The following is a 23,117-nucleotide window of genomic DNA, read 5'->3' on the forward strand; positions in this document are numbered from 1 at the left end:
GCCATTCTCCAAAACTAAGCAATTTTTATTATTGCCCCATCTTGTCTACCACTACCCAGGAATAAGAGAGACAAAAATACTATCAACAAAGATCAAAATCTGCGTTCCTGGCTTCCATTTTCTCTGGCCTTCTCAGTGGATTATTTTTCCAACTCTTTGTCTGTTCTTTAGCCCACAGATGTCTCAAGAATACAACTAAAACTTCAAATGATATATAGTTTAGAAACACTATTAGTGTAGTTTCATGTTCATTTAATTTAGCTTGGGTTTCACCTGTGCCACAAAGAATGACACCTGTGGTTTAAGAACACTAAACTGCCCCTTCTTGGTACCAACAACTCAAACGCATGGAAGTTTCTCCACATGTTATAGACATTTTGGTTTACAAACTCCTCTTTGTGGTTTTATTCCTCTCCCCTTCATATGAATGACTATCTTCTGGTGTTTAGAAACGTAGGGTTATTAGGCTCCCAAGTCACCCCTTTGGTATCTGGATTAAGGTCTCACGTTATCACGCTGATTCCTTCCTTCACATGGTTAGTGTTCTTTGCTCTAGGAAGCCTTCCCTGAACAAGGCCTTATTTGCCCCCATCCTGGACTGTATTTCCAGCTTCCTCTATTAAAGCACACTAGATCTTTTACTTCTCCTTCTCATTCTTGTCTTAGATTATTAAAGTAAGATCTATCTTCTGTATACTTTGTCCACTATCTTGAGTCCTACCTGTAACTCATTTTTTCTCTTATCTTTGTATTTTGCCCTTTTTTTGTAGTTTGCAGACCCTGTTCCCTACTGGATGTTATCTGCATCTGATCATATTGGATCCAAGTGAACATTCTTCATTTTATTTAACTCCAGGATCATCATATTTTCTTACAAAGCATATCCCTAACTATGTTCTCAGATATAACTAGGTATTTTATACATACATACATGAATACAAATTGATGTCTTTTAGAAATTATGTGCCCATACCTGAATAAACACTGGCAAGTTAAGTGAGAGATTATCTGATATATATGAATACACAATGTTACTCTTCATTAATACATAGGTGGAATTTGCTAGCCAATGGCTGCCTTAATCTATGCTATTTATTCAATGACTGCTATTAATATTAAAACTATTGTATGATTTCAACATATACTTGTGATACTTAATATTTATTAGATAGTAAGGATTTATATGATAAACATTTGTCCCCCATGGATTTGTGCCTGAAAGAAGAAATATTTTAAACGCAAAGTAATCTTGTGTTTCTCAAACTTTTCCCAAACAAATAAGCAAAACGATCGAATTCTTCAAAGTGAAAATAAGCACTCTTGTTTCATACAGTTTTGTTTATATATTGCCCATAATTAGATTTATGGAAAGTGTTCAATGTCAAGACTGGAAAATAGTGTCTTACAGAGCTACTGTATCAAGGTTTTACAACATACATGTAAACATTTAGGAGACAACTTCATTAAAAAACGTGAAGAGTCTGAGATTTTTCCCTTGCTTTTAAGCTAACGAGATAGCCTGCTAAGATTTCATAAATGCTAGCAGAAGACGTGAGGTTATTAGGAGTGAGGCAAAGACCTTAATTACTCATGGCACTGTGGGCAACATAAGCTTCACATTTACATTGGATACCCTTGGTCACCCCACTCCCAAGTCTCACAGGAGGAATACAGAGTGGCCCAAGTGGATGCTGCATGTACAGTGAATTTGTGTCACAGCTAAGGAACCTCAGTTTGGGAAACCCAATCTTATTAGGGGGCTGCTAGCAAACCAGCCCAACCTTTGCCCAGGAAAGGGTCATTATCTTTATTATCCTGATAGAGAAACAAATCTGCTTTCTACCCTGAGGGACTCACTATCTTGAGGCTGTCTGCTATGCAGAGCTCTTTGAACAGATAGTCTGGGACAAAAGCCATCACAAGACATGTAAAAATGCTATGGAGAACTACCACCTTAACAAAGTTTTAAATAATATGAATATATTAATTATTAAGAATACTTATAAGATCCAGATTACTGTGTAAAATATATTATGTACATTATCTCATTTAATTCTATCAATAGCTCTATGAAGTAGGTAATATTATCCCCATTTCATAGATAAGGAAATTGAGGCACTCTAAGATAAGTAACTTGACCAAAGACTTAGGATTGTAACCCCTGTTTGTTTGACTCTTGGGTGTGTCACAGGCTCTCTCCCCACAAAAGACTTTTTCTCTGGTGTTCTCCATTTCAGTGAATGACAGCATTCATCTAGTGGTCATAGGAGAAATTTGGGCATCATGATTTTCCTTTTTCTCTGATTTCATAAACCTCCAAGTCCTATTGATATTATCTACTATATAATAAATATCTCTTGAATGAGTCCTTTCTGTTGGTAACATAAGTTAGACTACCATTATCTCTGGCTAGAATGGTTGCAATAGTGACTTCCAAATTGGTATTACAGTCTCCTATTCCACCCACCTAATACTACCTCTTTTAGCTAGAATCAGCTCTCTACAAAGCAATCTGATGACGTTATTTTACTATCTAGAACCTCTCAATGATTCTCCATATATTTATCCTCAGGTTAAATATAAATTCCTTGAACAGCCCACATAAGGCCTTTATGATGGGACCCAGACTCATCTTTTATCTACTTAGCCCTTCGACTTTGACTTCCCACCATAGACAACATTGTTTATGTCTGCGAAAGTAACATTCTTACTTACCTTGAGTGATACAGGTGCTGTTTTCCAGTTTGGAATATTATTTCCATCTTCACCTTCACTTCTCTGCCCCTTCCCTCTAGCCTGGCCTGGCCAACTCCTATTAAGATGTCATTCCCACTGTGAAGTTTGCTGTTGCTCCTAATCTGCATGGAGTGCCCTTTCTCTTGCTCCAGGAAGCATCTGTACTTCTCTGATCATGGCACGTAACATGCTGGACTGTAACTGCTTTGTTATCTGTCCATGAACACTACTTTAGACTCCAGGATGATAGGAACTGTGTCTTATTTACCATTTTATTTAAAATGCCAAAGTACCTAGCACACATCACATTCACAATGATTTATTTTTATTTTCATTTTTTAGAGATAGAGTCTTGCTAGGTTGGCCAGCTGGTCTCAAACTCCTGGCCTCAAGGGATCCACCTGCATCAGCCTCCCAAAATACTAGGATTACAGGCATGAACCACTGCACCTGGCCCTGGAAATTTTTTAATTAGTACATGGGTATATGCATAAATGAGTAAATAAGTAGACAGAAAATGTTTCCTATATTTTTCCCTGCAATTAGTGTGCTGCATGGAAAAGAGGATCTCTATAAAGATCATACCCTTCCTTCCTTTATCAAGTAATTGGACAAATATTTATTTTAAAGGAAATAAAAATAAAACCCTCAAAAAATAACTGAAGGAACCCCTTTTAAATAGACTTATTCATTGAGGCAAACCAATGATATAAGAGAATTTTCTTTTCATTTTACCCTTGTCTCACTTCAACATCTTCTGCTGATGGTAGCATCACCCTTCCTTTCCCCCAATACCTGAAGTGTTCAGCTGACTTTAGTTGCTCTGAGCCCTCCACTCTAGTGGCCCCAGGGCTTGTACTCTCTGGGAAACTCCTCGTTCCTGGGCCATCTTTATTCTTGCCTCAATCAAACCAAATTTCTTCCTACCCTCCGTGCAAATATAACCCTGTCTGATGTCTTAATGGCTCCTAATGGCTTAAGAAATTATTTTAGCATTTTAGAAGTTAAAATGCCTCAATTCAATTGAAAGGTGGATAATAATAAGTACTTGAGTAACTGTGACCAGTTACTGAGCTTTAAGACACCCTTCAAATCATATTGTCCAGGCAAACTCTTTTCTTTACGTTCATGTGAGGGCCTAGCCTGATTTTTGAGAAGCAAACAACCAACAAACAAACAACAAAACAAAATAAGAAAAAAAAGACAACACTGAAATATTTTGAATTATACACATGAAATGCAACATTTGGTCAAGATGATCTAAATCAAAATATTAAAGTGACATTAACTTGCTTCCTGTTTATATTCATTAATGAAATACAGCAGCCAAGTTTTTTTTAGACAAGAGAAGAAAAGTGAAAGTTTCAGAGGGGTGGCTTTGGAATTTGCCAGAAAGCGCCAGGTGACAAGTGTTCAGGGGATCAGACAACAAGATGGAATGATGGTGAAGGAAAAGGAAAAGAAGGATCAAAAATGGCAATCAAGAGAAGATAAAGGCAGAGTGGAAAATAAATCTGAATCTATTACTAAAGGAAAGCAGAAGCTAATGAAAGTAGTAAAAATAAAAGATGGACCAAGTGTGCATAATGCAGAAATGTCCATCTGGCAGGTACATTGCACATAGGCCAGAGGAGAAACCAACATGAGAAACACATCAGGGCAAAGAAAAGGCCAATGGGTGGGAATGGAGAAAAGGGATTCAACAGAACAAAGATTTGGCCTTAGGCTTAGTGTGGGAGTTGTGAAGAGTCAAAAATGTTTTTTTCAAATTGATAAGTTCAAATATTGACAAACAATGTAGAAATATGGTTTTGTTTGGAGATAAATATGAGGTGAAGACAGAAAGAAAGATTGAGGAATAGAAGTCTGTTCTCTTTTATTACTGAAAATCTCATTTACCTAAGTAGTCTACTTGCTTTCTGTATTTCTCTCTTGCCATTTTCTCTTTTTAATCTTAATCTAACTTGGCCTCGCTGGGACTTAAACTGGTGAATGGTTCTTCTTTCCTGAAAAACTTTCCTCCCTTGATTCCTTGCACTCTTCTCTCCTGGTTGCCGTCCTACTCTTAGCTCCTCCTCCATCTGTCTCTAGCCCTCTCCTCTTAACACTACAAACCCATCCTTGGCCATCTCATAACCTTGCATCTCGTAAACCCCTAAGCATCCCTGAGGACTCTCATGACCCAGACTTCCCTGATAAGCTCCAAATCCATATTTGTTATTCTAGACAATTTCACCAGGATGAACTCCTGGCACTTAGGGAAGAGAGCCATTTTTCTCCATCTTCTCACTTCCCCCACATAGAAAAGATTCACAAGAATTGTCTCTTAAGAACTTCTCAATGCAGGAGTATTAGACTAGACAAGCCACAAAGGAACAGGAAATAGCTTCCTAATTTTTTTTCACATTTCTAATTCTCTACTGTTGCCCTTTATTTGGTGATAGTTTAGGAGAACTAAAAAGTACAGAAACAGATTAGATGAAAATCCATATTTAATCCTCCAGTTGTCAAATTTCCATGAATCTATGTTAATTAAATAACTTGAATCAGGCCCTCATTTACACATTTACTCCTTAATTATTGTGATTATCTTGACTTTAAAATTCTGCATCAACTGGAAATAAGTCCAATAAAACAAAAAATATTATGACATATCCATGTTGACATAAGAGGAAAATATGAACATTTCAAAGGATTTTTTCTCTTTTACTATGTATACATGTAGGAGTTGAGTATGAAGCAACTATTTAAACATTTCAGAACTCAAATATCTTGATAACCAAAAGAAGCATTTAAAATTTAAATTATTCATGTCATTTAATTTTCTATCTGGTGTGTGTAGATACCATTTTCAAATGACTTACGTATCATTTAAAAAAACTTTCCTTAAAATAGAAATAAATAGCATAGTGAAAAAACTTAAAAAGAGAATAAAAGGCTTTTACTCTTACAGATAAACGTTTTCAGTGGTATCTGATTTCACATCTTTTGCTTCCATTGCAGCTGAGCAGAGCCCCATAAATGAGAAGCCACGAAGACTGAGGTTACACAGTGATCCACAGTTGCCACAAAACTGAGCAGTGAGTGAAACCCTGGTGTCACACATCCTATTTACCATCATGGGCTGAACTCCTGGTCCACTAAGCAGCATATTTAGTCATACATACCCATACTGTAGGTAGCCCTATATTTTGAAATGACAGTCTTGATTTAAATTTTGCTTCCTGAAAATGTACTTCAAAGATAGAGAATTATTAGACCAGGGCAGAGAAGATAGAAGTATAGTCCAAGAAGAACACTTTTGCTATTCATATATTTAGATATCAGTGTTTTTTTAAAAAGGGACACGTAAATAGTATTATAGAGATTTAAGGTGTCAGTAGTGAGAACATAAGAACTATTTGGGACTGAGAAGTATATAATACTAAGGGATTGTGTGAATAATACTTAGATTCACTTATAAGGCAATACGTTTTTTATCAAAACGTGGGAATGCCGCAAACGTCTCAATGTTGGGCATTCTTATAACTCTTGGGTATATTGCCCAATAGTATTACAATCATAAAGCTCACTGAGTCAAGGTAATGAAATTCAGGGAACATTGAATATATGCAATGTTTGTTTACAAAATCATCATGTGGTAGAATAACAGTAAAACACAAACACGTAGGTATTCTAAAAATGAAACACCATTAGTAACTCCAAAGTTAGTAAAGGGTGTGGGCTTACCATGAAAGCCATATAATTATATTTCTCAGTTTCACATCAAAAAGCAAATATTGGAGCAATAATGACACTCCTTAGAAATTACTTGAATGAATGCTTCTGGAATCCTGAACTTCTTATAGTTTCCCAAGCTCAAATGCTGTTTCTTACCTTTTTCTCATGCTTTTCTTCCCTGTGCCTTGAACACCTTTGCTTCTGTTTTTTACCTAATTCCTTCTTGTCCATCTAGACTAAGTTCTAACCAATTTGTTTTTAGAAAGTCTTGACTGACTTCACAGGCTGGGTTAGGGATGCCTCTCCATCCAAAAGCATTCCAAGCATATTTCCAATAACCATGATAGTTCAAAGGATTTGCGCCACTGTAAGTGATGTGAGGGCAAAGAATGTGTATGCCTTTTTGTCTTTTATTTCCCTGCTTTGGAACAGTGTTTGTCACTTAGTGGGTATCCAAGGAATGACTGTTGAACTAAACCAAACTGCAGTAGCAAACATTCCAGAACTGTGAGGAAAAGGGAGATTGCCAACATACCACAGAGTTGATTTCATGCTACGATTAAATTGGAGTGCCTTGTCCATAAACTTACTCCATGTGTCCTGCCTCTATCCTCTAATTTATGCTCCTTCCTCCTCACTGCATATTTCTTCCCCATGTCACCTGCTAACATCCTACTTATCTGCTTCCAGATCTCCGTCAAATTTCTTGTTCTCCATGAATGTATTTTCCAACTGGATATTACTCCTCTGCCCTTAACCCACAGACTTTTTTTTTTTTTTCCTCCTTCCTATGACATTTACCTTATTCAGCTTTGGGGTCTTATTTATATGCTTATCTCCTCTCTATCTTTGTGCTTTTGCACTGGCTATCACTAAGCTTTATGTATATTAAATACTCCATAAATAGCTCATAAAGGTCCCCAAACTTGTTGGCACTAGGGACTGGTTTTGTAGAAGACAATTTTTCCACAGATCGGGGCGGGGAGGAGAGAGAATTTTGGAATGATTAAAGCACGTTACATTTATTGGCACTTTATTTCTATTATTATTACATTGTAATATATAATGTATATACATGTATATATTATTACGTGTAATATATACAATGACAGATCATCAGATGTTAGATTCTCATAGGGAGTGTGCAATCTAGATCTCTCGCATGCACAGTTCACAACAGAGTTCACATTCCTATGATAATCTAATGTTGCCGCTGATCTGAGAGGAGGTTGAGCTCAGTTTCACTCACTTGCCCGCCACTCACCTCCTGCTCTGTGGCCTGGTCCCCAAAAGCCCATGGACCAGTACCATCTGTGGCCTGGGGGTTGGAGACCCCTGAGCTATATGAACAGATTATAAAAATATATCCCATGTTCACAATATTTAAATACAGTTATGTACTGCTTAACAATGAAGATACAATCTAAGAAATGCATTGTTAGGCAACTTCATCATTGAACATCATATAGAGTGAACCTACACAAACCTAGGTGGTAGAGCCTACTACACACCTATATAGTATAGCCTATTGCTCCTAGGCTACAAACCTGCACAGCAAGTTACTGTATTGGAATACTGTAGGTCATTGTAACACACTGGTACTTGTGTGTCTAAACATATCTATACATAGAAAAGGGGTAAAAATATCATATGAAAGATAATGCTGCACCTTTATAGGGACTTACCATGAATAGGGCTTGCAGGACTAGAAGTTGCACTGGTGAGCCGGTGAGTGAGTGGTGAATGAATGTAATGGCCTAGGACGTTACTGTACACTACTGTAGAACTTATAAACACTCCACACTTAGGCTACACTAAATTTATAAAAACTATTTTTTCTTCAATAATAAATTAACCTTAGCTTACTGTATTTCTTTACCTTTTTAAATGTTTATGTTTTTAAACTTTTGACTCTTGTAATAACATTTAGCTTAAAACGCAAATACATTGCATAGCTGTGCAAAAAATTCTTTCTCCATATCCTTATTCTATAAGCTTTTTTCCTATTTTAAAAACATTTTATTTTTTACTTCTGAAATTTTTTTTTGTTAAAAACTAAGACTGAAACACACACATTATCTGAAGCCAACACAGGGTCAGAATCATCAATATCACTGTCTTCCACTTCTACATCTTATCCCACTGGAAGTTCTTTTGGGGCAATAACACACATGGGGCTGTCATCTCTCATGACAATGCTGCCTTCTACAGTATCTCCTGAAGGACCCGCCTAAGGCCGTTTTACAGTTAACATTTTTTTTAATAAGTAGGCATACACTATAACAATGAAAGCAGAGTGAAGGAAATATATAAACCAGTAACATAGTCATTTGTGAATATTATCAAGCATTATTTACTATACATAATTTTATGTGCTATACTGCACTTTTATATGACTGGCAGCACAGATTTGTTTATACCAGCATCAACACAAACATGTGAGTAAGGTGTTGCACTACCACTTTATGACAGCTATGATATCACTAGGCAATAGGAATTTTTCAGCTCCATTTATAATCTTATGGATTATACAAACAGCATATATAAATGTATATGCTGTTCATTGTTTACTGAAACATCGTTATGTGGCAAATGACTATATAGAGACAATTAACTAAACAAATCCTGTGAATCCTGATTCAGATTCCATTCACTAAGAATTTGTGATAAAACACCTGATCTGGTTCTTTTATACATTCCATGTACATGGTTAGCCAATTTAAGAGGATAAAGTGCACTACAGGTCTTAGACCTATTTTATTATGGGACTGAAAACTATTAATATTAACCTATTTTAACCATCACAGCAGACCTGGAAACATATATGCATTAGGATGACCTAGAGTTTAGACTCTTCAGTAACCACTGATTCATTTTTGTGATGTTTTACATGTCCCTTCAAATTCGATTGTTTCTCTAATTTTGTAACAGAAACATTCAAGCCAGGTTGTCAGAATTCTTATCACTCATTTTCTCTCTTCCAAGAGTATTAAGTGTTGCATTTCAGTTTCATCAAGAGGATGCTAGTCCTCCACAGACTAAGAGGTGTGACCCTAAGAGTCCCTCTTTGTGGTCTCAGGGGTAGAGCCTGCCAGGATTTCAGAAGGAGCTGGAGGTTAGAGTAACCAGGAGCAGGAAGTGGCCAACTTTCATCCTCCTCTAGGAGTTGCCACTTGACAAGTCATTCCTATTCAATCCACAAAACTTTATAGAATTCGAAGTAAATGATGTGTATTTCTACAGTGTCCTTACAGATGGCTACAAGTTCCACCAAACCATGCCTGTGAAGATTACTTCTGTAAAATCAGAGATGGCCAATATATGCATCCGGACCCTCCTTCAGCTTTCCAAGGTCAAGAGGTCCTCAGCCAAGATAATTACAAGATATGCTCTCCTGAGTCTGAGTCCTCACAGGAACCTGCCCCAAGAGGCAAGAATGAGGCGATGTTTTGTGAGGAGGTTCCTGAAAATCAAGGAGTAAGACCCAGTGGACAGAGGCAGTCTCTGCTCATTCTCCAGCCATGAGTCCACTCTGTCACAAACAGGCCTGAACTGATTTCCTTTGCTGCCTGAGCTTTCAAGATTTCAAGATCATGGAAAACCTAAGTAGTCCCTGGGAATGAGGCATTTATGTCCTTACTCTTTGATAAGTTCCTCCTATTATTGGAGGAACAAATACAGAGGTCTCTGTCTTTATCTCCCTCCCCAAGGAACCTTGTTTTTTCTTTGGTGAAATCTACTTTCTCAGTAAGAATCTATGTAAGGTTTAGGAAGTTAGGATGTTTGTGGCTTGTTAGATACTGCATCAAGGCCCATTTTTTTTCTCACCCACGCTTTGCCCTCTAGTTCCAGGCAAAAGTGAGGTGCATAATTTTCCTCTATGATCTTACTTCTTCACTGTCATTTAGTAGTCTCCCTCCCTTTATCTCTCAGGGTACCCCTTGGCTACACGGGTCTACTTGTAATAAAATATTTCAGAGTTGAAAGGAACCTTAAAAATCACCGATTATAACCACTAAACAGCTTCTCCTGAAATCCTAGTCCAACTTGCCCATACTGAAAGCTAACTGTTTTATCTAATCAGATAAAAGAATCCATGCCAATAGCCTGTAAGAGAAGATTAAAGGAGATTCTTGGGCCTTTCTCTCTTCTCCCAGGCAACCAACATATATTTTAATTGCGATTCACTGGAGATAATGTTTCATTCAATATTTCAGGTAAGGAGAGAAGAAAAGAAGAGAGGATGGTATAATGAAAGGATCAAGGAGTGCTGTTATTTTTTGAGCAAGTGAGACCATTTGTTTATTCTACACATAGGCTTTGACTCCATTTATTATTTTGAACAATCAAGAAAAACAGCTTTCTTGATGGTGGCAGAAGAGTGATATAGAAAAAGCTTTCTTGATGGTGGCAAAAAAGTGATGTAGAAAAAGAGCAAGGATTTAAGAAGCAAGAATGTTGTTTTCAAAATTGAAACCTAACCTAGAAAATCACATTTGGAACCAATGATCAGAATGTCACTATATATTTCTTGCATAATTAGCTCTTAACAATCATAAAAGCAGGCATCTTTGAATTTATTTTTATATATGATGGTATATGAAAATAAGTTATGCTTTATTCAACCATATGCCAGATACTCCTCATTTCTAAATTGCAAATGGTTTTTTTTTTTGGTAAAAATCATATTATTAAAGCTACATTTTTATTGTATATATTTAAGATATACAATATGATGCTCTGATATACATTGTGAAGTGATTACTACAGTTAAGCAAATTAACATATCCATCAACTCACACAGTTACCCTTTTGTATGTGTGGCAAGAGCATCTAAATTCTCCTTTCTTAGCAAAAAATCCCAAATACAATACAATATTAACTGTAGTCCTCATGCTGTACTTAGATCTAGACTTGTTCACCCTACATAACTATAACTTTTCATCCTTTGACCTACATCTCCACATTGCCTCCCCAACTACCTCTTCCAAAAAATTACATTTTTGTCCAAACAATGCTTTACCTTTTTGTTGTTGCTGTTGCTTTTAACTTTCAAAAGTTAATTTCACATTTCATTTTTACCATGTTACAATCCTGTGAGATGGATGGTACTACTAATAAAGTAGTAAGGATTGGTAAACTAGGTAGAGTTGTATAGTGTTATGCTAGAGGCTGTGTTTGGAGATTGGCCTTTGGACACACAGCATCTTTACTATTCTTGCCAACACTAGAAAGGACTGATATTACAACTTTCCCTCTCAAGCCTATAAGTACACTTTACAGGCCAAGGCTCCCCTCTGGGAATTAAGCATCTAGAATAGAGCCATTATAGTCATGCTCCTGTGTGGGGAGCATGAAGGTTTCCAACCAGGACTGTAAGGTGATAAGAGCACATGTCAGATTCAGTTTCAGATAAGTGTGTTTTAAAGAGAAGAGATGTTAGAGGATAAGAAGACATGGAGATCACAGGATGATCATTGGATTGCGCCCAGGGAAGCCTTTAGCTTTTCCCAAACGAACTGGAAAGGTTTTACGGGAAAATTTGAAGTCTGTTTTTAAGTGGGTCCCAGTCTCGTGGTCTCTTCCTGTCTCACTTGAAATAAATAATGTAAAAGCTAACTCATGTACTTCAGTTCCCCTGAAATGGAATTAGCTGAACATTTTCCTTTAGAGTTTCAAGAATCTTTCACTGTTTTTTGAGACAGCGTCTCACTATGTTGCCCAGGCTGCTCTCAAACTCCTGGTCTCAAATGACCCTCCCACCTCAGCCTTCCAAGTAGCTGGGATTACAGGTACATGCCACCACATCTGCCTAATTTCAAGAATCTTAAATTAACTTAGAGCCAAGGAGCAAGATGAAGGATGGATCCCCTAATAAAAATAGAGCCATTTTTCAGCCAGGTAAAACATTGTTAAATAGCACCTACAATATACCAGGCATTATACGGTGCTTGGTGAGTGACGACACTGTGAAGAACAAAACAAATACAGTCATTACCTTTATTACACTTATATTCTTGTGAAAGGAGATGGCATTTAACAGTCATATACAGACCAACCAACATAAAATCTAGCCCCTTGCATCAAATCCAGGCTTCAAACAGATTTTTGGGGGGTTTGAGTTTAAAAAAAACATAGAGACGGGGTCTCACTATGTTGCCCAGGCTGGTTTTAAACTAAAGAAACAGCTAAAGAGGCACAATGAGACTTGTCCAAGTTCCATAGTTAGTCAGGGACTAACTAGTTATCTGTGGTGCCATATCTGAGCACATGTCTCCTGGGTCCCATATCTGGGCTCCCTTTAGCTCAAAAATATACTTCACGTAGACTATATACCTTTTTGTGGGCTCTCATTTCAGTCCTTTTAATGGTCTTTACAGAACAGAAACTAATTGCAAAGGAATCTGTTACCTGTTCTCATCAGTGTGCCACATATTCTTCCCCTACAGGAAACAGAAGCCACAAGTGCAACTGTGATGTTAATCACTTGACAGACATTTTCTGAGTGACATGAATATGTTAAACTCCACTTACATACAGTATTTTAAGTATTCCTATGATGTACAAATACGCTAAAATCTATTGAAGGCTGTTCTGGTGATCCAGAAAGTGTTATAAAAGGAACAAGGGAAATGATATTTTCTCTTTTAGGAAGCATTAAAGATGTCTTCTTTAATAATTATTACAATAAAGATTCTCTAACAACATATGCTAGGTAATAATTTTTGTCTTGTAATATGAATGTTTTCTAATGGAAGACATTTAAAATGCCTTAGTTGAAGATTAATTCAAAGAAAAGCCCTCTTTGGGATTCATCGCAACATCTATAAGGTGGCATTATTTTTCCAATATTCTTTTACTCTGTCCTCTGCATTTGAAAGAGCATATGTCCAACCTATAATTATTTTCTGCTAATTAGAGTAATTCATAGTTAATTATTCAAAATGATTTCTCTTCAAAATCAACTCCGTCTCTTTTCTCTTTCTTTTCTTTTCTTTTCTTTTTTTTTTTTTTTTTTTTTTTGAGACAGAGTCTCTCTCTGTTACCCAGACTAGAGTGCAGTGGCACAATCTTGGTTCATTACAACCTCCACCTCTGGGGTTGAAGTGATTCTCCTGCTTCAGCCTCCTGAGCAGCTGGGATTACAGCTGCCCACCACTATGCCTGGCTAATTTTTGTATTCTTAATAAAGACTGGTTTCGCCATGTCGGCCAGGCTGGTCTTGAACTCCTGACCTCAGGTGATCAGCCCACCTCGGCCTCCCAAAGTGCTGGGATTACAGGTGTGAGCCACTGTGCCTGGCCCATCAACTACATTTCTTGCCATGACATTAAAAAAAGATACAAATAAAATATTATCAGAATGAAAATTCCTATCAGAGGAGAATATACTTTTTACTTTCTTTAAATAGCACTAAAATCTTTCTTCACTAGGAAAGGTCCTATGAATTCCTACTTCAATTCATTTGGACTAGAGAAGGGACTAGCATCATGAGGTGATGACTATAAATGTTTTTGATAATTAAGGATTAGTTGTATTGAGTATATAGGAGTAAGTAATTTTACTATTAATATATTCTTAAAGAAGAGTTATAAAGCAGTAAGACCTAACAATGGCTAAGGGCTAATAGTAAACACAGTAGCTTGGGACCCTGGATGTCTGAAGATGTACTCTGAGTAGACAGTGTCTCTTTGTGGACTCTCATTTGGGTTCTGCTGATGGCTAAATCTCCCTTTTTGTCCTAATCTTGATCCCTCTTTTCAAAAAGCAGCTTCTTTCTTCTTTTATCTGCCTAGGAAAGTCCTGAGCCTTCATCTGTCTCTAAATTAAGAACATGTTTGCCTGCATCCTGCCACTTTCCCCATTCTGACCTCACTTTGTTCTATTCTGATTGTCATAAGAGACCCAACTGTCCCTCCTAAGAGGTGAGGTGCTCCTCTGCCTAAATTTGTCTTAGGTAATAGCCTCAATATGCATCTGCCCTGCATGGCCAAATTTTCTACATACATTTATTGAGTACCTTCAGTGTGCAAGACCTAAAGTTATATAATCTCCTAAAATGAAGTAAGTTGAAATGCCAACTGTGTGTGACACAAGGAGTTCCATTAGATTAAAATGAACAGAGGAGAATAAAGTTATCGATGCATAAATTTAAGATTAAAAAAGAATTATTAAATTAGAAATGACATCTACTTCTAGATTGAGAAGACAAAGGAGAAGATTAAAACTCTTGGAAATACTGAAATTATTGCTAAAATAAACTGCTTCTGGTTTGACTGGGACTAAACAAGTCTTGTTCTTCATACTTAATGAAAACTTTTCAACTTAGTTTATTTGCTTTTCCCCCGTTATGGACTAAATGTTTGTGTCACTGCAAAATTCATATGCTTAAGTCCTAACACCAATGTAATGGTTAGGAGGTGGGGCCTTTTGGAATTAATTATTCATAAAGTTGGAGCCCGCATGAAGGGGATTCGTGCCCTAATAAGAAGAAACATGAGTTTGCTGTCTCTGCTCTGCTTTCTACTATAGAAGGATACAAAGAGATGCCAGCCATCTGCAATCCAGGAAGTTGGCTCTTAGCAGGCACTTGATCTGCTGACACCTTGATCTTGGACTTCCCAGCCGCCTGAGCTGTGAGAAATAGCTGTTTATTGTTTAAGCCACCCAACTATGGTAATTTGTTATAGCTGCCTGAACTAAGACATTCTCCCAGTGGGAATACAGCTCAACTTTTGTAACAAAAATTGGTTTTAAAATCCCTTCCTTACACTTTATACAAAAATTAACTCAAGATGGATTAAAGACTTAAATGTAAGACATAAAACCATAAAAACCCTAGAAGAAATCCTAGGCAATACCATTCAGGACATAGGCATGGGCAAAGACTTCATGACTAAAACACCAAAAGCAATGGCAACAAAAGCCAAAACTGACAAATGGGATCTAATTAAAGAGCTTCTGCACAGCAAAAGAAACTATCATCAGAGTGAACAGGCAAATTACAGAATGGGAGAAAAGTTTTGCAATCCACCCATCTGACAAAGGGCTAATATCCAGAATCTACAAATAACTTAAACAAATTTACAAGAACAAAACAAACAGCCCCATCAAAAAGTAGGTAAAGGATATGAACAGACACTTCTCAAAAGAAGACATTTATACAGCCAACAGACATATGAAAAAATGCTCATCATCACTGGTCATCAGAGAAATGCAAATCAGAACCACAATGAGATACCATCTCACACCAGTTAGAATGGGTATTACTAAAAAGTCAGGAAACAACAGGTGCTGGAGAGGATGTGGAGGAATAGGAACACTTTTACACTGTTGGTGGGAGTGTAAATTAGTTCAACCATTGTGGAAGACAGTGTGGTGATTCCTCAAGGATCTAAAACTAGAAATACCATTTGACCCAGCAATCCCATAAACTGAGTATATACCCATAGGATTATAAATCATGCTACTATAAAGACATATGCACAAATATGTTTATTGTGGCACTATTCACAATATCAAAGACTTGGAACCAACCCAAATGTCCATCAATGATAGACTGGATTAAGAAAATATGGCACATATACACCACGGAATACGATGCAGCCATAAAAAAGGATGAGTTCATGTCCTTTGCAGGGACATGGATGAAGCTGGAAAGCATCATTTTCTGCAAAGTGTCACAAGGACAGAACACCAAACACTGCATGTTCTCACTCATAGTTGGGAGTTGAACAGTGAGAACACATGGACACAGGGCGGGGAACATCACACAGTGGGGCCTGTCACGGGGGTTGAGGGCTGGGAGAGGGATAACATTAGGAGAAATGCCTAATGTAAGTGATGGGTGCAGCAAACCAACATGGCACATGTATACCTATGTAACAAACCTGCATGTTGTGCACAGGTACCCTAGAACTTAATGTATAATAATAAAAATTTTTTTTAAGTTTTTCAACATTTAGATTTTCACAGTAACTGTGACAGAAACTAGAAGAAAAAAAAGATCTAGTTAAATGTGTAATGTGTCTTAGTCCATCCATGAAATAAACCTTTATTCTTTTCTGATTTGAGGAATATGTAAATTCTACTGGCTATTTTTGAAACTTTGACATCAGGATTTCATTTCAATGCTATCATCTCTTGCTTTTTTGGTAACTTAGAATACTTTGAATTAAGTTTTATCAGAATAATACATACACATAGCTTTAAAAGCCTAAATAATACATAATGGAAAATATGTCATTTTCTCACCCTTCCTCACACCTCAAAGGCAACAAGTATGCACAAAGATCTGTTTCTTCTGATATTTACCTCCATTTTTCTAAATAGTCTTCTAATAGTTCTATCTCTTGACTCATCAATTTTAGATACTGATTATTTGCCATAGTGTAGCCACTTATAACCATGAGGGGAAGACACCTCAGTATTACCAAGGACTCAGGCTTCCTCCCACCTCCTGTTCCTCCATTCTTAGTGTATGGGTCTTAGCTCCATGGTCATGATTAGCTGCTTTTCCAGAAGCTCTGCTCAGCAGGTTCTACCCACATCTCATTGGCCAGAACTAAGTCACATGACCACATCTAGACACAGTGGAGTTTGGAAAAATCAGCACTTCAGGTTTCCAGTCCCTACCCCAAAGAACTCAAAGGAAAAGAGGGTTGTGAATGGCTTTTAGGTATCAGTCCACTGTCTGCCACAGTAACCATCCATGAGTTTTTCAAATGTTCTCAGTAGATCCGTTAAAAGCCTATCATATTTTCTGAGTGTTTCAGTACATCAACAAATATATCAGAATGCTTTTCAATATGTTCTGTGTCATGGCACACATTGAAAATAATATTTTTATGGTTCTTTGTGAGAAATGGGAGGAGGGTATTAAAAGCTTGAGGCCACTGGCCTGGGACTCTGACCATTCCAGGCCCCACCCAGACACTCCAAGGGTGAGAGAACCAGTTTCCCCATATTTGTAACCCATTCACAGCTCTGGTCTTTTGGGACTTGGAGATTTCCTGTAACCTTTAATCCAGACTGTCTAGACCTACAGCACAGTCATCATGCTGGGACTTTTCTTTGCTTCCCTCCTGTGTTAGATTTCCTGCTTTATGGATCTTACTCTTTCTTGGTTTGCTCCATTATTTTGCCAATGCAATATTCTAGTACTTTCTTTTAAAATATGTTAATAAGAGGTAAATATTTCGAATCCTTGTATGTGTGAAAATGTCTCTATCATGCTTTCTGAATTTTGAAAGCAAGTCTTTCGGTTTTCAATGTTGCTTTTCAGGTGAGCAATGGTATTCTGATTCCCAGTGATCTCTATTTAGCCTGCTTCTTCTTCTCTTGTGGATTTTAAAACCTTCTCTTTATCCCCAGAGAGTTATAAATGTCCATGATGATGCACATTGGTATGGGTCTCTTTTCATGTATTGTACAAAGAACTTGGTGAATCCTTTTAATATGGAACTGGTCCATATTGAATTTTTTTTTTTTTTTTTTGGTATTAGATCTTTGGTAATCTTCTTTCTGACAATTTTTTCTGTTCTCTTTTTTTTTGAAGGAGGAACTCATATTATTTGGGCATTAGGAAGACATCTTGAATAGTTATAGTTTCCTATATTTTCTACATTTTTTCTTTTTGCCTTATTTTCTAGCAGAATTTCTCAACATTATCTTTCAAACTGCTATAGAATATTTTAATTTCTTGTTTTCTTACAGGTCATTTTTTATTAGTGCCTTGTTCTTGTTATAAGAATCCAATAGCAATTCTTAATTCTCTGAGAATATTTATTATAGATTTTCTTCAGTTTTCTTCTGCCATCTAATGCAGGTGTATCTGTAGATCAGATCATCAGATCTCTAGATCATTAGTGATAATATATCTCTAATTCCTATGGGTTCTTTTTTTTCTATTTCTCTCTTTTGATTTCTCTTATTCATGTTAGAGATTTGCCTCAAGCATTTAGGCTATCTAGGTAATTCTAGGCTATCATATTTAAATCCAAATCCCTAAAAAAGTATTTGGAAAATATGTGTTCATGGGTAAGCATGAAGGAGGTGGGGCTGTCAATTGAGGGGTTTCACTGGAGCTGGAATTTTTGAGGACTTCCAAATTTTAGTATTTGAGGCTCTGGTCTCTAGGGCTGTTTAGTTTCTCCAGAAAAGAATCTCCCACTTGGAAGGTAAATTACTGGCAGGTAACCATTCTAAGGACAAGGGGGCAGATATTCATTTCTTCTCATGTTTTCAGTTCCATTAATCACTCTCAACCTAGAGTGTTCCTAATTGAATTAGTTTTAGAAAGAAGTCTTCTATCTCCTATGGAGGAGGAAATTGTGGACTCAGAAACTTCCAACTTTCTACTATTCTGCCTTCCAAGATAACCAGTGCTTCTGAATCTGGAGTCTTTCTGGAATTCTGTTGGGTGAATCCTCCTACTTCGTAAGATTCTCTTTTGCAGATACTTAGGTTATAACCTCCACTCTTGCACTTGTTTTATGTTTTTCAAATTCCTGATAGCTCTCAACATTGTTGTCTTCTCTCCAATTCATTTTGTCTTTATGGGTTTATACTTTCAAAAAATACCATTTCTGTTATTTGTGAGGTCTCAGAAGATTCTTCCATGTCTAACAGTCTGCCATATTTAACAGTTCTCAATGAACTTTAAAGATTGTTTAAATAAAGGCAAAGGTATGTATGGGCTCCTAAGTTTCTTTTAAAGCCATGTAAACCTACTGAGCTCAGTGAAACATTTAGGAAGCATGGACAAGGCTAGGCACTGTGCCACTCATACACATCAAATCTTCCTCATGTCCTTCCCAATATTTTCACTGTTACATGCAACATAAAATATTACTGTTTTACTCTTTCTCGGATTAGTTTAGATTAGTTTCAATTGTTGTAGCCTCCAAGTAGATATTGAGGCCATGAAGCCACAGGTGTTCAGAAGATAGGGATAATGAGCTAGAAGATGGGCCAATGAAAAACCTTGACAGTTTCCCTCTAGAAATAAAGCTAGGAAACAACACATATGTTCACCCCATAGAAAGTTTTCCCATGAAAAATACTCAAATTTTTCCATTCAGGATGTTGTAGTAACTGATGCTATGAGGAAAGACTGCATAATTTTTATTTAAAAGGGGGAACTGTAAAAAGGTCATAACATTAATCAGTGTTGTATGTGTCTCAACAGGGCGTCAAGGTGCATCTTGGTGTTGAATGAAGTTGTTCCATATGGGCTCATTTCTCAGGTAAATATCAGAATAAGTTTATGTGGGCAGTAAACTGATATGTACCCAAACACTTGTCACCATTAATACATAATACCCTTTTTGTGTTTGAAGAAGATATTCAATATCTTCCATATTTGGGAGATAGTCTGAAATACTGCACCCTGTTTATTAGGAGGGTAGTTTCTTTCAAACGTGAATCAAACAGTTAAAAAAAAACACATTTACATTACTTTGCTTTCTGTAGTTCACTAAGGACATAAAGAAGTAAGTTCACTAGGTACATAAGAAAGCCTGAAGGTAATAATGGAAAATTTCTTTAGCTAGCTATCTGGAAAATTGCTTTCTTATGTAACTATGAAAATTATTGCTGATCTTTGGTTTGTATTTTTGGTTTAAATATTGAAAATATTAAGATTCTAATCATTACATATCTGGATGGATGTTCAAAGAGCTAAGTAATGTTTATCATGACATTATTTAGACAAAATATTAGAGACTGAGTAAACATCCAGTTATAGATAATTCAAATAATATATTTTGGGACATCCATTCGATGAAATAATTTGTGGACATTTAACATGATAATGTAGAACATCAGCTTTCTGATGGGATGTGTTAACACTTGTTTATCTGGTTAGAGATATAACTAACATGTTGGGAACTGTGTATAACTGGAAGCCTATCGTACCTGTACTACAACCCGATTGTCCAAATCTGAGCACACCCTTTGAATTTTTTATATGTTGCTTTGGGGAAGAAAATAGAGAACTCTCATGAAAATAATGTTTAATGATATGGCAAGTAATACAGAATAACTAAAGACAGAAGAAAATGAGCTGGATTGCCAACTCATGGCAGCTACACAGAATTGTAGGCATTCATTTAAGAAGGTACATTAGATATCAGACAAATGATCAAAGAAGCTTACCACTAGTACAAATATTAAAGAGCATAAATTGTTTGAAAGCAGAGAATTGTCTAACTTGCAGAGCAGTTATTTTTCCATATATACCTTTGTGAGGCTATATTTTCTGAAGTGTTATTTCAGTTGTTGGCCTTGGAATTTGTTTCCCTTTTCTTCCTTTGTTACTTTAAAGGAATTAAGATCAGCTGATGTATTTTTACTCTCCACATTTGAATTTGAGGCAGAACAATTCCCATGGAGGATTCTTGTGGAACTTCATTTATGTTTTAATAAAGTCTTATTTGTATTGACTTCTGGGGCAGCATGGCATTCCCTAACTGATAAACTACTAGGGTTTACTTTTTTATGGAGGGATTTTAATTTAATATGATAGATTCAACTGTTGTTTTTCAAGTTTTATATGCATGCCTGGAAGCCTTTTAATAACTTGCAATAACAAACAAAATGAATGTGACTTTTAGGGTAGACACTTTTGTAATTGATATTTTTATCAACTCGGGATGTTTATTTGTTTTGCCAAAAAATGAAGTGCATTTTTTTCATCCTTGGGGAATAAAAAGTAATGGAATTGTAATTTACTAAAAAGTTGCAAGAAAGATTCCATAGTTGCAATGAAAAAAATTCATACAGATATATTTCTTGCTCTCTAGACATAAGATTCTTGCATAACTCACAAAAAGTACAAGATTTTTTCCCTTAATAAATTCATTTGCCTTCCTGTATAAAATAGTTAGGGATCAAGGAGTAATAGAATATTTAAAAAAATATTAACAGGGAGTAATTAAAGTTTGCATGGACTAAAATACTGCACAGGAAATTATATTATTTTAATTTTAAAAATTATACATTTTTTAGTACTGAAGAATGGGATTTTGGACACAGAAGTGATTTTGATAAGTGCCAGAATTCTGCCGAAGGCCAGAGGCAAAAAGAGGCAAAACAAGGAACATAAAAATAGAGAATCTACAAATTAGCATGTTATAATTACTCTCTTGCATAGCATTTAAGGACATCTTTGAAAAGATCCAATGTCTTCAGCAACTGTATCTAACTAGCATGTACTCTAGCATGTACTCAAATTGACATGATTCTTAAAGAGAAGCATCGGGACAACTCTTCTATAGTGATGAGGCATTACTGAACAATGTTTTTGGTTGATAAACAGTAATAGAAATTTGGGATTAAAATGGCCTTTTCAAAGGAGTATGTCATTCCTATGAAAATAATAGGTACTTAAGTTTATCTCTCATTTCTTGTTTGTGTTTGTGCATTAGTCAACCTGACACTTCAAGGATCCTTAATTTTTATGAATATGGTAGCATGCTGGTAACATTTTTGAAATATCTATTTTTTTTAAAGCCTGTATCTTACCTTTCCCCAAGACTGAATATAAGTTGTCATGATAGTTACAAGGCTGATGAAATACTGAATGAGTTGTGGGAGGAGTGGTTGCAGCAGGGGTTGCAAGGTGAAGAGGAGGCAAAGGAATATGAGGATTTCAACAAGTTGCTACACTGAATAGTGCTTTGTCTCAGCCCTCCAGAAACAAAAGTGATAGCTGGTATTTATTAAGTTCTGCTGATAAATTGGAGAAATAAAATTCCTGAGTTTCAGTTTATTTGTAACTTATGGCTCAGTGATTTTATTTCTCCAGGTTCTCTCTATATATACATATAGGCTTACCTGTTTTATTGTGCTTTGCTTTATTGTGCTCCACAGATATTGCATTTTTGGTTTTTTTCTAATGACTTGAAGGTTTGTGGCAACCTTGCATCAAGCAATTTTATTGACACCATTTTTCCAACAGCATATGCTCACTTCATGTCTCTGTACCACATGTTGGTAATTGGCAATATTCAAAACTTTTTCATTATTATCATAATATGTATTAAAGTGACCTATGATCAGTGGTCTTTGGTGTTTGTATTGGGCCATTCTTCCATTGCTATAAAAAATTCCTGAGCCTGGATAATTTATAAAGAAAAGTGGTTTAATTGGCTTATGGTGCTGCAGGCTTTACAGGAAGCATGATGCTGGCATTTGCTTGGCTTCTGGTGAAGCCTCATGGAGCTGTCAATCATAGCAGAAGTGAAGGCGGAACAGGCACATCACATGAAAAAGGCAGGAGTGAGGTGAGGGAGAGATGCTATACACTTAAATGACCAGATCTTGTGTGAACTCAGAATGAGAGCTCACTTATCACCAATGGGATGGCCCAAGGAATTCATGAGGGATCCACCCCCATGATCCAAACACCTCCCATCAGCCTCACCTCCAACAATGGGGATTACAATTCAACATGAGATCTGGGTTGGGACAAATATCCAAACTATATCAATGTCACAATTGTAATTGTTTTGCAGGGGCATCAACTGCACACATAGAAGATGGTAAACTTATTTGATAAATGTTATGTGTTTTCTGACTGCTCCACCAATCAACTGTTCCCCTGTCTCTCTCCCTCTCCTTGGGCCTCCTTCTTTCCTCAGGCAAAAAAAAAAAAAAAA

The 23,117-nt window shown here is 36.5% G+C and overlaps 1 protein-coding gene and 1 long non-coding RNA gene across 3 annotated transcripts in view; one reads left to right on the forward strand and one right to left on the reverse strand.

The window, feature by feature from the left end:
* Positions 1–23,117, forward strand: part of LOC134731745 (uncharacterized) — a 283,310-nt gene that overhangs the window by 100,984 nt on the left and 159,209 nt on the right. For both annotated transcript variants that reach the window (XR_010114303.1, XR_010114302.1), the window contains exons 4-5: positions 5,740–5,816; positions 19,646–19,703. This is a non-coding gene — a long non-coding RNA (uncharacterized lncRNA). The remainder of the gene's footprint in view (positions 1–5,739; positions 5,817–19,645; positions 19,704–23,117) is intronic.
* KIAA0825 (KIAA0825 ortholog) overlaps positions 1–23,117 on the reverse strand; it is a 474,586-nt gene that overhangs the window by 61,996 nt on the left and 389,473 nt on the right. The gene's annotated exons all lie outside the window — the stretch shown is intronic.

This window comes from Symphalangus syndactylus, chromosome 11 (assembly GCF_028878055.3).
Source record: "Symphalangus syndactylus isolate Jambi chromosome 11, NHGRI_mSymSyn1-v2.1_pri, whole genome shotgun sequence".
NCBI lineage: Eukaryota > Metazoa > Chordata > Mammalia > Primates > Hylobatidae > Symphalangus > Symphalangus syndactylus.